This window comes from Heterocephalus glaber, unplaced genomic scaffold (genome assembly GCF_053883595.1).
Source record: "Heterocephalus glaber isolate CG9 unplaced genomic scaffold, H.glaber_assembly_v1.0 deba00001461, whole genome shotgun sequence".
NCBI classification, from domain to species: Eukaryota; Metazoa; Chordata; class Mammalia; order Rodentia; family Bathyergidae; genus Heterocephalus; species Heterocephalus glaber.
The window spans coordinates 28,386,259-28,401,324 of record NW_028258308.1 but is presented as its reverse complement, the minus strand read 5'-3'; the positions used below and the strand labels follow the sequence as shown (position 1 = coordinate 28,401,324).

General features: G+C 35.9%; 1 protein-coding gene and 1 long non-coding RNA gene across 4 annotated transcripts in view; one reads left to right on the top strand and one right to left on the bottom strand.

The window, feature by feature from the left end:
* Positions 1-15,066, bottom strand: part of Dlc1 (DLC1 Rho GTPase activating protein) — a 404,145-nt gene that overhangs the window by 339,739 nt on the left and 49,340 nt on the right. The gene's annotated exons all lie outside the window — the stretch shown is intronic.
* Positions 839-14,917, top strand: LOC147826771 (uncharacterized). Its single transcript, XR_015453462.1, has 2 exons — positions 839-1,000; positions 14,534-14,917. It is a non-coding gene; the product is annotated as an uncharacterized LOC147826771 (long non-coding RNA).

The window sequence follows — 15,066 nt, the reverse complement described above, 5'->3', positions numbered from 1 at the left end:
TTCTTGGCCTTTAGAATACTCACTATAAGACATTATTTGTTGAATCAATTGATGAACAAATGAATGAATCATCCAAATTAATACAAATTGGGGGCTTTTAGATTGAAGCATATTATCTATTTTCCTTCATTTCCAAAATTGTAAAATTTGTAAATTGATTGAAACGACAAATATAAAGTGAAGTGATAATTGTTAAACAGGGGAGGAAAAAAGCTTTGTAGCTAAAAAAGGGAAAATTATTTTCCAAAATGTAAAAGTTTCTGTAACACTAAAATTAAATGAATAATTTCCTAATCTGAGGTTCACAGATTACTAACATTTTCAGGAGGAGTCTGTGAACCTATGCATTTTAGGCTAATTAGTATTATGCATAATGCTTATTTTTCTGGTAAGGATGACCATAGCTTTTGTTAGAGTCTCATACTGTCACTTACATACGATTCTGGTAGAAAGTCAGTGAAATATACAAGAAAGGTAATTAGTCGTTTTTCTCTGTCAAGGAAGCTAGCTGATGGTCCATTAGATGTGATCTGACTTAGTTGTCAAAGTTACATCCAAAGTTCTTTGACTCTACACGTCTACTTTCTGAAGACCCACTTTTTCCACAAAGAATCTTCTCAATACAAGGTCTTAATACAGTAACTACAAAGTTTCTCCCAGCACCAAACCATTTATTAAAAGTTTCACGGCTACTGTAAATAGGTAGAACAAGGCAGACAATAAACAATCAGGGGCAATGAAATTTGAGCAGTGTTGCTGAATATTAACACATCATTTCTAAACTTTTGGCTTTTCACCCACAGAGGTTACTTAATGTTACATTGCTCTGCTGTTTCTGTCCATATTACCCTTTTTCTTCTCAATCATTTTTGCTTACATCTGCAGCACGACACAGCATAGTGTACCAGTCAAAAATTTCAGAGGCTAAGGCTTTCTGCCTTGTCTGTATCGGCCTTGAAGCAGAAATCATGTGCTGTATTTCTCTCCCCCTTGCTTAATGGTGAGTCCCCCAAATAATGCCATCATTGTCGCCCCTGGGGTTGCAAAGCTAGAGTCAGTTCTAAACACAGGGTCTACTGACAGTGACCGAGTTCCTGCCACTACACTGTTGCAGGTGCTATCAGAGCCTGATCTGACTGTGGATCAGGCCACAAAAGGTCAAGACATTGTAACTAAATCTACAGTGTCATCTGTGGAATCAAACGGCTCAACTGCTGTTGTATATGTAGATGTCATGAATACTTTTAGAATCCAGATTGTCTGCTTTTAGAATTCAGATTTAACTGTGTCTTAGGTGATCTATGTAAAGCTTAAAATTGCCTTAAAATATTTGTTCTTTGTCTCTTTCTATTACGGTGATAAAAATTGTGTATTCTTCGGCCTTTCTCCAGAGATAGTGGAATCAGAATTCCTACGGGGTGGATTCAGGATATTATGTTTTGTAATAAATTTTCTAGTTGACTTTCATCAAGATTTTATTCTAGCATTCATTGCTTCCAGTTGGTTGTAAATGGTACTTTGGGTGCATTTAGCATTTTAAAAAAGATACTTCTCTTTCTTTGAGTTTTGTGAAATTTCCCTGAATCTAATACTCTGCCCTTTTCACACTCTCAGATAAATGTTTGCTGAATGAAAGAATGAGGACAAAGTTATTTTAAAAGCCACCATACTTTATGTTTATTTTGTTGAATTCTTTAAAACTCCAAATTATCACTGTTTTTCATCTTCTCCAACATACTGTGTAAAGTTATAGAATAGATTCAAGAAGAGGAAATACAGATCACAAAGTTGGACAGTAAAATAATAGTTGAAGAACTGATAGATTCAGGCAGAATTATGATTCTCAGTGCAGGTCTCTGAAGGAATCAGTAGACAATACAAAAATCATCTAAATGTTAGAAAAGGAATATTGCAAAGCTGTTTAAAAATGTAGAATGCTTCTAGAAACTACTGAGCAAAGTATAAGTCACACATAGAACTCAAAAATCGAATATAATCAGAAGTAACAATTTTAATTCTGGTCAGAATTTGAGCATTATATGTTTACTGATATTTCTGTAACTTTAACAGAGTAATTTGACATGATTTGTCATTTTAGAGTGGAAAGGTTTAACAGTCATCTACTCTCATCCCCTTCCTTTATGAATAAGGACTGTGAGGCCCAGAAAGATAATGTGATTTTTCCCAGGGTCCAACTGGTTTAGGAATTAAAACACAGAGGTCTTCACTCCCAGGATTCTGTTGTTTCTAATTGAAGTTTTATTTTTTTGGAGCCTTGATAAGATAAAGTCAATAAAATGGTCAAACATGGGGCAGGCCATTTAACAATTCCCTTGTTAAGTTGGCATTTGGGAAAACTACGAAATAGTGCTTTTCTATTACCCCAGAGAGCACACTGTATGGTGTCTGCAAATGGTCATATTAAGTCACTGCCATAATTTCAAAGTCACAAATGTTGCTAGCACTTCATGAGTTAGTGGTTGAAATTACTTTAAATGACCCTTTGAAACATGGGGTTATCTATAATTGCATTTTCCCCCTCAAAGCAGATTTGGTAACATTTGTACAACTACCTGGCCCTGTTATATATAATGAATACTGCAAAGCAAGTTTTTTCACTTACAAAAAGACATGCTTATAACTTTGGGTAAAAAAAAAAAAACTCTAAAGTGTTTACTTCTTGTTAATTTAGGAACCACTTTTGTTCAACAATACATTAAAGATGAATCCTCTTTTGATCTAATGATATAAAGCATTCTTTTGTAAAATAATGTCCAGGCTCCTCACCAAGCAGCTAAATAGGTTAGCCTTCAATTCAGTTACAACAGATGAATCTACTGCTTGTATCCAGTTAGTAAATAATAAATTTTTTTTAATAAGATGTGATTTTAAAACAATCCCATAATATGATACTTTGATTTTCTAAAAGTAGCAGTTCTAAAAGTTTTGTAAAACAGCAGTTCTCTTGAAAGTTACTCTTTTTCTTTTTCTTGCACTATCTCTGGAGAATTTCTAAGCTCTGAAGTTATATTTTTTTCAGAATTCTTCTTTAGCCTCTCCCCCTCTTTTATTCAGTCTCTACATTTATCTCTTTCTCTGGGACAGGAAGTAGAGGGCTTTGACCTTCTCTGGATCTTTCCCAATGTCAGAAGGTGGTCTTTTCAAAAAGATTCCAAGCACTGGATTTCTTCCTGATTTTATTTTTCAAATAATAAGGTCAATAAAGTGTAAGTTTCTCCCCCCTCTTTCCTAACAGATGTATAATGACCAAGTGACTCCTTCGAGGCTAATTACTGGGCTTTGCAGCTTCTCTCTTGGAGAAATCAGCATTATCTCCCAGTCCTTGGCACTGCACTGTGTTTTCCTGACAGGGCAGTGGTGGGGCTGGGGGTTCAATGGGACCTTGGGCCATGGGACTCTGCTCCTGCACATCAGTGTGCTATAGCCCTAGTTTCTGAAGGTTGCTCTTATAATTTCCCTTCCCCATCTGGCCTAAATAGTGACCCCTTTGATACTTAGGAAAAAAGAAATGTTATGGAAAAACTGCTTCCTGTGAATAAGCATAATAAAACTAGGAGGATACAAATGCCACATCACATACTCTATAAAAAGATCTGTGTACTAGTTGGTGAGTAGGAGGAGGGCTAGGAAGCACCCATTCCATTCACCCAGTATTGCTGATGCCTGGAAGGCCATCTGGGTTCCGCTTTGCCTCTTTCTGGACCGGCCCACTTTCAATTCAATGGAGATTACTTCATTCCACCCCATTTGAACCTCTCCTGGACTGGTCTTGCTCATAGTATGGACATCTAGGACAATGCTCAGAAAGTGAGCACTCACTGAATTAAAAATCATCCAACATGTAATAAATGAATCCCAGCATCAAGGGGGTTGCCCCACCCTTGTATGGATTTTCTGCATCACTACAGGTTGTTAAACTATGCTACCTTGTACTCATTTATATCTAAAAAAGCCCATCTGTCCACTTGACTCAGGATTTAAAGGGCTGTTTGAGTTTTTTCTTTCTAAAAACATCTATCTCCCATAGCTCCTTGCAAATTACCTTTCTTATTCATGATAAAACCTTAGGAAATGTTGCCTATCTAATTAAAAGATTTTCACATGATTTTCCTCAAGCTCACTGCAAGTGGTCTATGCATTCATTTGTTTAATTTTCATAAAAATATTTTGACCTTTTCACATGCTGGAGTTGCAGAGGTAAATAAAATATAGTCTCCACACTGAAGGGGCTCCATAAAGTAAATAAAGCTGTACAGTCCAAGGGAATGGGTGTCACCAAGGGTTGGGGAGATACTTGGTGATGTGATGGTGTGGACTGAATGTAAGGGGCAGAAGGAGGCACTTTTCTTCCTGTCTTCCCTGATAATGCACTGCTACTCCATGGGTTAAGGGGATGAATTACTGCTTGTGAGGGTTGAAATCTGATACTAAGGCCAGGCACCCTTAGAAATCCCAATACAAATGACAAGTACTAGTACATATGAATATTAATTTTGGAAACAGATGCTTTTCCTCTACAGGATTTTGGTGGATTACAGTATGTTTCACCTTGCATTTGTGCATGCGTGTGTGTGTGTGTGTTGGTGGGGGAGTCCTGTGGAAAATGTAAAAGTATGTCCATAAATAATCTTATACTGATGCAAATTAAGATGCTAATATATTAGTATCCCAAGTCAATTTTTGTTCAGATTTCTCCATCTTTTTATGGGAAAATCCAGCACACATGTCCACATAGTATTTCTCAACATTAAGATACATGTAGAGGAATTTTCCTCCATCTATTTAACAAACATTAGCATTTCTGGCCTCTTCCTACCCTACCCATTCTACCCTTGCCTTGCTAAGGGCAAGCCTCTGATTTTAGGGTAATATCACTATGTAGTTATCAGTTTCTATTAGATGAAATTTTGGTAGAGTTTCTCTCCATTACTTTTAATAGTAATAATAGTAATAATAATAATAATAGTAAACAGTACTTGTTTGTTGCTTTCTGAAATACAATATTGTATTTGGACAGGACATTTCTTTAGCCCCCTTGCTATCTTCCCAGCTCAGCTTCTCTACAAAGTGTTATACTCAGTCCTCTATTTTCTATAGACTGGGGAACAGGTTCAATGACTCATCTAGGGTCACAGAGCTCTTAAGTGGCAAAGCTGATAGGAGTCTCATCTTTCCTCTCTGACACCTCTACTCTGTCATCCACAATATCTTCCTTATTTATATCTCAATCCAGGTCCATGGGAGTCAGGAATGTTGCATAAGACACTGTATGATGCTGTTGTGTTTTTAGCAGCCACGGCATCAGTGAGGCATTTATTTCTGCTCAGGTCTAGCTTGTTTAGATTCAACAGTGGTGGGGAAAAAGCACAGCTCCAAGACCTTTGTTTTCCATTAGGGCCCTTATCTGTACTAAAAGAAGAAAGCCTTATTATACAGACAGATGGAGCATAATGGGACTTATTGCTCAACTCCAGCCCTTTCCCAGCAAGGCAAATGACTACTTCTGCAAGGCCATAGAAATAATAGGCTTCATCATTCAGAAAGTATATTTTCAACTTAGTTCACACCAATTCTATCTACATAGATTCAAGATAAATATTATTAAACCATCGCCAATTCTTCATCTGTCATTTTGCCCATATAGTTATATATATAACTATATATTGGAAAAGCACTAAATCTACCTGGAACTTTACTTCAATAATTTAATTGATACTTTATCTTGAACAAAAGGAATATAAAACCATTGCCATTCTTGCTCCTGATTACTTTCCTTAATACAAATGTCTCTAGTCTTTGGCCAAAATCCAACATTTTTTTGAAGCAGAAGAAATTCAGTTTGGTTAAAGTCACTTTACAAGGTATTGCAGCTCACTCTGTATCCACACTCTTTAGAGAAGGGCACCAGGGACAGGTCTCAGATGCTAGAACTCCCTCTGGAAGCTACCCCAGGGCTTTATTGCTGCTCATTGGGATGCACAGGTATCAATAATGCAAAGAATAAAAAAATTGAAAGCAACTGGACTATCTTTGTAATCACACACAGCATACATCTGATAATTGTGCCTTGAAACATTTTGACTATCCAAGACTGCCTCATATTATACAGTATTTTTAGAAAAACAAGCAAAAGATCTAAAGAAATGTTCATTTGGTTGCCAGCCTTCAAAGAACTTCACAAAACACCGTTATATAGTGTGGTAACTTGATGTAATTGACTAAGCAGTAATTTTTTATTTATTTAATTTTTACAGTGCTGGAGATTAAAGTCAAGGCCTCAAGCATGCTAGGAAAACACTCTTCTACTGAGCTACACCCTTGGTCCCAGATTTGCAATTGTTTTGGGAAGTTGATCATGGGAATTTGGGCTTTCATTGTAACTTAGAGTTTCATCTTCTATTATCTGCAAAGAAGAGAAACTCCTGGGTGATTCTGACTCCTTTGCTGTAAGGAAATAGACAGTAATTAGGTAAACAGAATATGTTAAAAATATGATCTGCTAGGACATGGGCTAGTTTCTTCAGGTCTGTTCAAGGAATAGAAGATAGCAATTTGGTACATCTTCAGATTAAGTGAACTCTCACTATTGTGTTTTTGCTATTGGTTTCTTATTGATGTCTGTTTAGAAAAAAAAGCCTTTAATTTTTTTTACTTTTGGGTTAGGCATGTACAAAATAGAAAATAAAACACAGAGTTTTGAATGTTTGATTGTCTCCACATTGGGAATGGTCATTTCTGGTCAGGAAGAAGCAACATTGCTCTAATAGCCATTCAGAGTTATTATTTTTGGCTGATTATTCTCTGATGAGGAAACAGGAACCTGACATTTTACTGGATTCCCAGGACCCATGTCTTGAAAGACTGGAATGATCAACCTTCCCTAGAGAGTTGTCAGTTAGGGAAAGAGGACCATCTGGGGCTAGAGTGGCCTTTCTATTTGTGGAGCCATGAAAAGAGCTCAGAAGAGCTGGAAAGAGAACATGGCAGCCAAGCTAATTCCTTGTTTGCAGTTCCACGAACTAAGTAAACACAAGAGATAAACTAAAATAGAAGGAAGAGGATCCAAGATGAAATTTGAACACACTGGAAAATTTTTTTCTGAACCAAAAACTCAAAATGTAGGCTAAAAGTGAATAAAAACTGCAAGGGATATAGATGTCTGCCTAGCCCTGGAGGGAATCTGTAGAGTTGGTGTTGGAATTCTTGGAGGACACTGGGGAAAATAAAGAAACAAGAAACAAACAAACCAAAAAATTACTTCCTAAAATCCCAAGCACTTAGACAGCAATCCTTATGTTCTATGTGTTTGTCTGTTTTTATGTTCTTAATCCAGAGGGTTAGATGTGTCATGAAGACAAGTGTGCAAGGCCAGATATAATCTAAACTCTTTTTCTTCACTGACTTAATACATTCATGAATCTTATTTACCAAATATAACCAAGAATTCTAAGCCATACTCCTTGCCTTTGAGGAATTTACAATCTAATGAGAAAATAAATCTTAGAATTAACAGTTAGAAGCACAGCAATAAAAGTCCTTCTAAATCATTATGGTTAAATACATTCACATTTGCTATCACATTAAATGCTTCTCTTTATTAAATTTTAATTCTTCAACAGATACATGAAGCATACATAGCAATATGTAAATTATAAAGCATGATATATTAATGATCTGCTACGATTCTCCCATTCCTTCCTAGAAGTAGGACCTGACTGATGATTTGCATTTATCTTCATGGTCCTCTCCTATCCCATCAATGGCTCCCTCAGATGTAACACTCTCAAATATTTTTGGTTTTGTTTTCCCTTCCTTTCTTTTCTTCAATAAAGCATTCTGTTTTTTGAGTTCTATAAATGTATAATACTCCATTTACTCTTCTACAACTCAACTTTATTCTTTGCAACATTATTTTACAAAAACGAGTGTTGTGGGTTGAAATGCTTCATTAATTTTGTATATATATAATATACTATTGTGTTTAGGTGCTGCATGTATTCATCTATTTTCTTGTCCATGATTATTTGGATCATTTCTTGGTGTTTACTCATGTGAGCATTAATGTAATTAATATTCTTGAACACCTTTCTAGAAGACTAAATTCAAGAATGATTCTAGGATATGTATCTAGGAGTGTGATTTTCTGATTTCTTAGAGTATATGAAAGTTTAACTTGAAGATACATTGCTACCTGTAACCTACTCACCACACTGACCCCTACACCCTCTACAGAATGCTCAGATAAATGTCAGTGAAACCTCTCAGACACAGCAGGACCTCACAGAATTCATGCCTGTGTACGTAAACCCACCAGTTAGAACTCCCCATGGAAATCTGCTTGGGTACACCATACACTTCCTTTCTCTTGTGCCCTACTTACTGGTTAGTCTTTATTAGTGTACAATGTGCCCAGTCCTTAAGTATCCTGGATAGTTCCCTCTGTTGGTATTGTGAAGGTGCTGCAGTCTACTCCATGGGATCTGTGAGTAATAAAATTGTTTTGCTATTTTGGATATTTTATTGAGTTGTCATTTGACTGATAAAGCAAATTCTCCTCCTGGGTCAAGACAGTTCTAGAAATTGGCTATCCTGGAAGGATTAAACTGGACAGAAGTCAAACAAGATTACAAGAGCACCTGCCAACGAAAACAAGTTTCCTACGGGAGGGACACCTGGTCACAGGGAAGACACTTAGGCATCAGGATGCCTGTAAGGATTAAGAAGTATCTTGTGAAAGGCACACTGAAAACATTCAGGACCACCTCCTGTGGAGCCACAGCAGGGCAGGGCTAGAGTTTACAACTGCTTTTCTCAAGACCGAATTAGAAAGAAACATGACAGCATTTTTTTTCTTACTTATACCCAAGAACACTGCTAACATACACCAAATACTCTGCATGTGAAATTTTCCTGGGCCCTCTTCTCTTTAGTTCATTAATTTGTCTGTCCCTTCATAAAAACTACATTATATTAATAACAATATTTTTTTTTTGTAGATAATTTTATTTTATTTTTTTTGTATGTCCTTTTATTGGTACATTTTATGTGTACAATATAATGACATTCATCACTGGAGATATGCACCTTTACATAATCTCTCTTGGTTCTTATCTTTTCCCCCTTCCCCTGCCCTCCCTTCAACCCCTCCATCCCTCCCTATTTACAAAGACTTTGTTTCCTTTTTTTCATTTTCTCATATTAATTCCATTCCCTTCTTTCTTTTCCCCACCCCTCCCACTTCCCCTTTCCCCTTTGATCCTTTTCTTCCTATTTCACATCATCTATTATACCTTTTAGTCCTTATTTACACTTTCAGTTTCTCACACCAGAGAAACTATTAGGTATTAACACGTGTGTCCTGTTTATTTCACTTAAGAGTATCACCTCAATGTGCATCCATTTAGCTATAAATGTCTCTAATTTCTCATTTTTTATGGCTGAGTAGTACTCCATTTTATAACCCCCCCCCCCCACATTTTCTTGATCTAGTCTCCAGTTGATGGGCATTTGGGCTGTTTCCAAGTTTTAGTTATTACAAACTGTGCTGCTATGAACATGGGTGCACATATATCACTGTGGTATGATTCTTTTAATTCTTTGGGGAAGATACTCAGCAGGGGAATAGCTGGGTCAAATGGGACTTCCAGTCCTAGTTCTTTGAGGTATCTCCATACAGATTTCCACAGTGCTTGCACCAGTCTACACTCTCAGCAGCAGTGGAGCAGGGTTCCTCTTTCTCCACAGCACCCCCAGCATTTGATATTGGTGGATTTCATGATAGCAGCCATTCCTTCTGGAGTGAGGTGGAATCTCAGTGTTGTTTTCATTTGCATCTCTCCAATGACCAGTGATGTTGAACATTTTTTCATGTATTTATTTGCTATTTCTATTTCTTTGTCTGAGAAATGTCTGTTCATTTCAGATGCCCATTTTTGGATTGGGTCTTTAAATTTGGGAGGTCTGAGTTTTTAAAGTTCTTTATAGATTCCAGATAGTAGACCTTTGTCTGAGGGACCACTGTTGAAAAATTTTTCCCACTTTATGGGTTGTCTCTTCACACTGCTGGTGATTTCTCTTGCTGTGCAGAACTGTTTAGTAAGAAGAGATCCCACTTGTTGATTGTTTGTGCTAGTTCACGGGCAACTGAGGTTTTGTTCATAAAGTCTTTTCCTACCCCAGTGTCTTCAAGAGTTCGACCTAACCTCTGTTCCAGTTGGTTCAGGGTTTCTGTTTTTATATTTAGATATTCAATCCATTTTAATTTTAGTTTAGTGCATGGTGAGAGATATAGGTTTAATTTTAGTCTTTGGCAAGTTGAAATCCAATTTCTCCAGCACCAATTATTAAAGAGGCTATCTTTCCTCCAGCGAGGGTGTTTGGCTCCTTTGTCAAACATGAGGTGGCTGAGTGTGTCTGGAGTTGTTTCTGCATCTTCTAATCTGTTCCACTGGTCCTCAGGTCTGTTTCTTTGCCAGTACCATGCTGTTTTTATCACAGTAGCTTTGTAGTATAGTTTCAAATTGGGGGTTGTAATACCCCCTGCCATGTCTCTAATAACAGTATCTTTTAAAAGTCTTTGAACATTTGGATGAACCAGCCCCTAATCTTGTGCTCCTTCTTCAAAAATCTCTGTCCACCATGCTTCTATTCACATTTTAGAATCAGTTTGTCAAGTTTCCTGAAAAATTTTTGGGATTTTGATCTTAATGGATTGCCTCTGAGGTCCAAATTTTGAGAGCATTTATATCTTTACAATGCTAAGTTTATGCATGTGCATGATATATCCTTCTACCTATTTAGATCTTATTAATATTAAAAATACACATTTTATGAAATTCTGTGGATTTGCTGAACCCTTTTATTACTTCTAATAATTTGTCTGACTGTGTTGGGGGCAGGCTCTGAGTAGGTAATCATCTGCAAATAATTTATTTTTTGCCTGTTGTCCTTGGGGAGGAGATCCAATTGAAGTTGAGCAGACACTGTAGTAGCAAGTCCCTTTTAAGAATACTATTTGTAGGGGCCGGGGATTTAGCTCAGTGGTTCCAGCACTTGCCTCGAAAGTGCAAGTTTCCAAGTTCGATCCCGGTAGCAAAAAAAAAACCAAAAAACAAAAAACAAAACAAAACAAAAAAAGCAAAAAACACTTGGGCCAGGGATTTAGCTCAGTGTTTCCGCCGCCTGCCTCGCAAGCGCAAGGTCCCTAGTTCAATCCCTGGTACCAAAAAAAAAGAAAAAGAAAAAAATAATGCTATTTGTTGGAGGTTTTCCTTTTCCTTGCTAGGGCAAGGTAATCCTACAGTCTTATTTTCTCAATTTTTTTTAAGCATAAGTGAATGTTGAATTTTTTCTATTGCTTTTCTGCATCTCTTGAGATGATCATACATTTTCTTTTGGCCTTTAAGCAATTAATAAATACAATAATGATTTTAAATTACATATATATTTTCTAATGTTAAACTATTATTTTATTCTGGGGACAAAACCAATTTGCCTGGGGAGCTTTATATGGCTGAATTCTGTTTACTTATCTTTGTTTAGACTTTTGCATCTATGTTTATGAGTAAGATTCATTCTTTCCTACTCTCCAGAGGAGTTTACAAGAGATTGAAATAGTCTGTTTCTTCACAGCTGATTAGAATTTTCTTTTGAAATCTTTTGAGACTGAATTTTTCTTTATAGGAAGATTTTTTTTCAGGGCTGGCAATCAAACTCAGGTCCTCACACAAGCTCTACCAATTGAGGTACTCTGTAGCCGTATAGGAGAATTTTAAGCACTTTTCAAAACAGTGTCGTAAGATTTATATTTTAAAAATTCAATGCAGTTAAGTTCTGTATTGATTTGTCTATTTCATGTAATTTTTCAGATTTATTAGTTTCACATTGTATTATCTTCCTAATCATTACATTAACAATGATATCACTTTATTTCTACTATTATTTACTTTTCTCTTTCTGTGCTCCATAGAGATGCATATATTTGTTTTTAGATTTTTCAATGAATGAATATTTTTGTTTTTGATGCTCTTAATTTGGTTTCTGTATATTTTCATTTTTTTGCTTTTATCTTAGTAATTACCTTTCTCTAATTAAATTGACATTATATAATTTTCCTAACTCTTTAATTTGTGTACTTATATTTGTTCAGAAGTTTTCTATATTATATAAAAACTTAAAAGTTTCTTGGGACTGAGGGTGTACCTTAGTGGTATAGCACATGCTTATCATATGAAAGGCCCTGGGTTCAAACCCCTGCACCATAAGAAAGAATCCTATACCACATTAGGATTGGGTTTTCACATTAAAGCCTGCGCTATGATCAGGATAATGGACTTCAGACCCCTAACTCCCTGATCTCTGAGTAATATCTCTTATACTTACTCTCTGAGATGTAGTGCATGTGAACTTATTTTTCAGGGTCTCATTTATCAATTTGTACCTAATTTATAAGTTGTTGTGGTTATTAAATATAAGAATGCACGTAGACTCCAGACCTGGTAGTGACATATGTTTATTGCTCAAGTAGTAGGAATTATAATTACTTGCCAGGTAAATTCTAGATATATTGTATAATTTTCCATACCCCCAAATAGTTGTATTGAAGTCTATGTTTTAAAGTTGAGATTAGCATCAAAATTTGCAATTAGTAATGATTAAATATTATTAAAATATAAGGTATTAACATGATTTTGAATTTCTGATAGTTGTTAATAGTGCCCATCCAGAATACTGTGATATTGCTTTGCTAAACATCTGTACAGATATCCAAATGTCTCAAAGCTCTCAAGTTATCCCAAAGGAGTAAAATAAATTTTGAAGAAAATTAAATGCATAAGGTAGTCTAGTTTATATCCTCCTCAATAATAATATCATAGCTCAATATTGTGGGGAAACATCAACAGGTAAGCTTATTTTATATAAAATATAGCAACTGTATTGCCTCTGATTTTTCTGCAGTTCAGATAAAGCAAAATGTAACAATAAATTCACTTGTGCTCTACCACCCATTCAATCTAATTTTTCCACTCATTGAACAGTTACTTCCTCTTGTGGAAGAATTTAATAAAATATTTGAATAAAATAATCCATTGAAACAGCTGGAAAAGAAGAAAGCACATTTGTCTTATCTGACTACATAAAGTATAAACTTCAGAAAAAAGCGATTTATTGTCCAAAGGGCTTTTACTTTTATTTTTAAGTGTAATATGCTAGGTAACTATAACACATTGTTAATATTTACATACCATATAGCTATCAGGGGTCAATATCCAAAACATACAAGGTATTCATGGACCTTCTATATAGATGAAATGGTTCTCAACATTACTAATCCTCAGGAAAAATGCACATTAAAACCATATAACCTGTTAGAGTGGTTATCAAAGAGACAAAGGATATTGAGTACAGTTAGAGTGTAGAAAACAGGGAATACTATACACTGTTGGTGGAAATTAGTATAACTGTTATGAAAAATAATATGAAAGTTCCTAAAAAATTAAAAATGGCTACTATTTGAGCCAGCTATTCAAGTATTAAGTATGTATTTGAAGGAAATTATATCATTATCTCAAAAAGATACCTGCAGCATTATGCACAATAGCCAAGATAAGGAAACAAAATATCAACTAATAGACAAATAGATAAAGAAAAAAATATATATATATACTCTTGCCTCTTGGTATCTCTGGTAGTACTGGCTCCTGGAACAACCACAGACAGCAAAATCCATGAGCGTTCAAGTTCCTTACCAAAAAGAAAATTTGCATATGACCTGTGTATATCCTCCTGCATGCTATAAATTATCTCTACATTATTTATAAGATCTAATACAATGTGTATATAGTATAAAGTATATATGTGATCAGTACAGGTGCAACCATCATCGACCTAATTTTCAACCCCCCGTTGATTGAAACCATGTATATGCAGGGATAATTCGATGTATAGAGAATGGAATATTATTTAGCCATAAGAAAGAAAGAAATCCTGACATTTTTTACAACATCAATGAAGGTGGAAGACATCATACTTAATAACATAAACCACACACAAAAGACACCGTCCTTCAATTTCCTTTGATTTTTCTGTAGCTTATATAAAACAGTGTCTAGCAATGAATTCACATGTGCTCAACCACCATGATCACTGCATGATCTCATATGTATGTGAAGTCTACAATAGTCACATTCATAGATGTAGAGAGCTAATGGTATTGCCAGGGTTTAGGGAGAAGGAAAAGTGAGCAGATGTTGGACGAGGAACACAAAGTTTCAATAGGTTAAAATGAGTATGTTCTGGTGAATTAATATACAACAATTTGAAAATTGTTAACAATATTGTATACTTAACACCTGCTGAAAGGGCAGGGCTTACGAGTTTCCATCTCAAAAAGAGATAATGGTAGCTATGAGGTGAAGAAGATGTAATTAGCTTCATGGTGGCCTTTATTTCCCATTGAATATGTATATCAAAACATTTCCTATACCTTAAAAGATCTATATTTTGTTTGCAGGAAAAGAATTTAAAACAGGAAGAGAAGAAAGAATGCCTTCCAGCCAAGTCCCTGGCAGATCCTGCTACCCTTCCTCCCACCCCCACTCTGGAGCCACACCCAGTCTCCCTGGGTGATGTCAGCCAGGCTATTCGCCAAAAGATCTCAGGCCTGAGGGTGTCCATGGAGATCTCTCACTTTGGGGACCACAAAAATCCCCAAAGTTCCTTAGCTAACACCCTTTAAAAAATCGAGGCTTGTGGAAAACCTATGCGTGGAAAGTCTGTTTCTATTTCAGTTGTGTATCAGTTAAGATGGAAAAATTTTAAAGTCCACACAGATGGTAAATAAATTTCTGTTACATGAGGCAGTTCCTGGAATAAAGCAATTTTCTCAAATAACAAATGCCAACTTGTTTTTTTCAGTGAGACTTATTTTTAACTTTCCCAGGGAAGGACTGAGAGACTGGGAGCAATATCCTTCACCTTAGGAATCCAGATCACCTTCCAGAAGAAACTAGAGCTGTGCTCACTGCAGACTGACATGTATGTCTG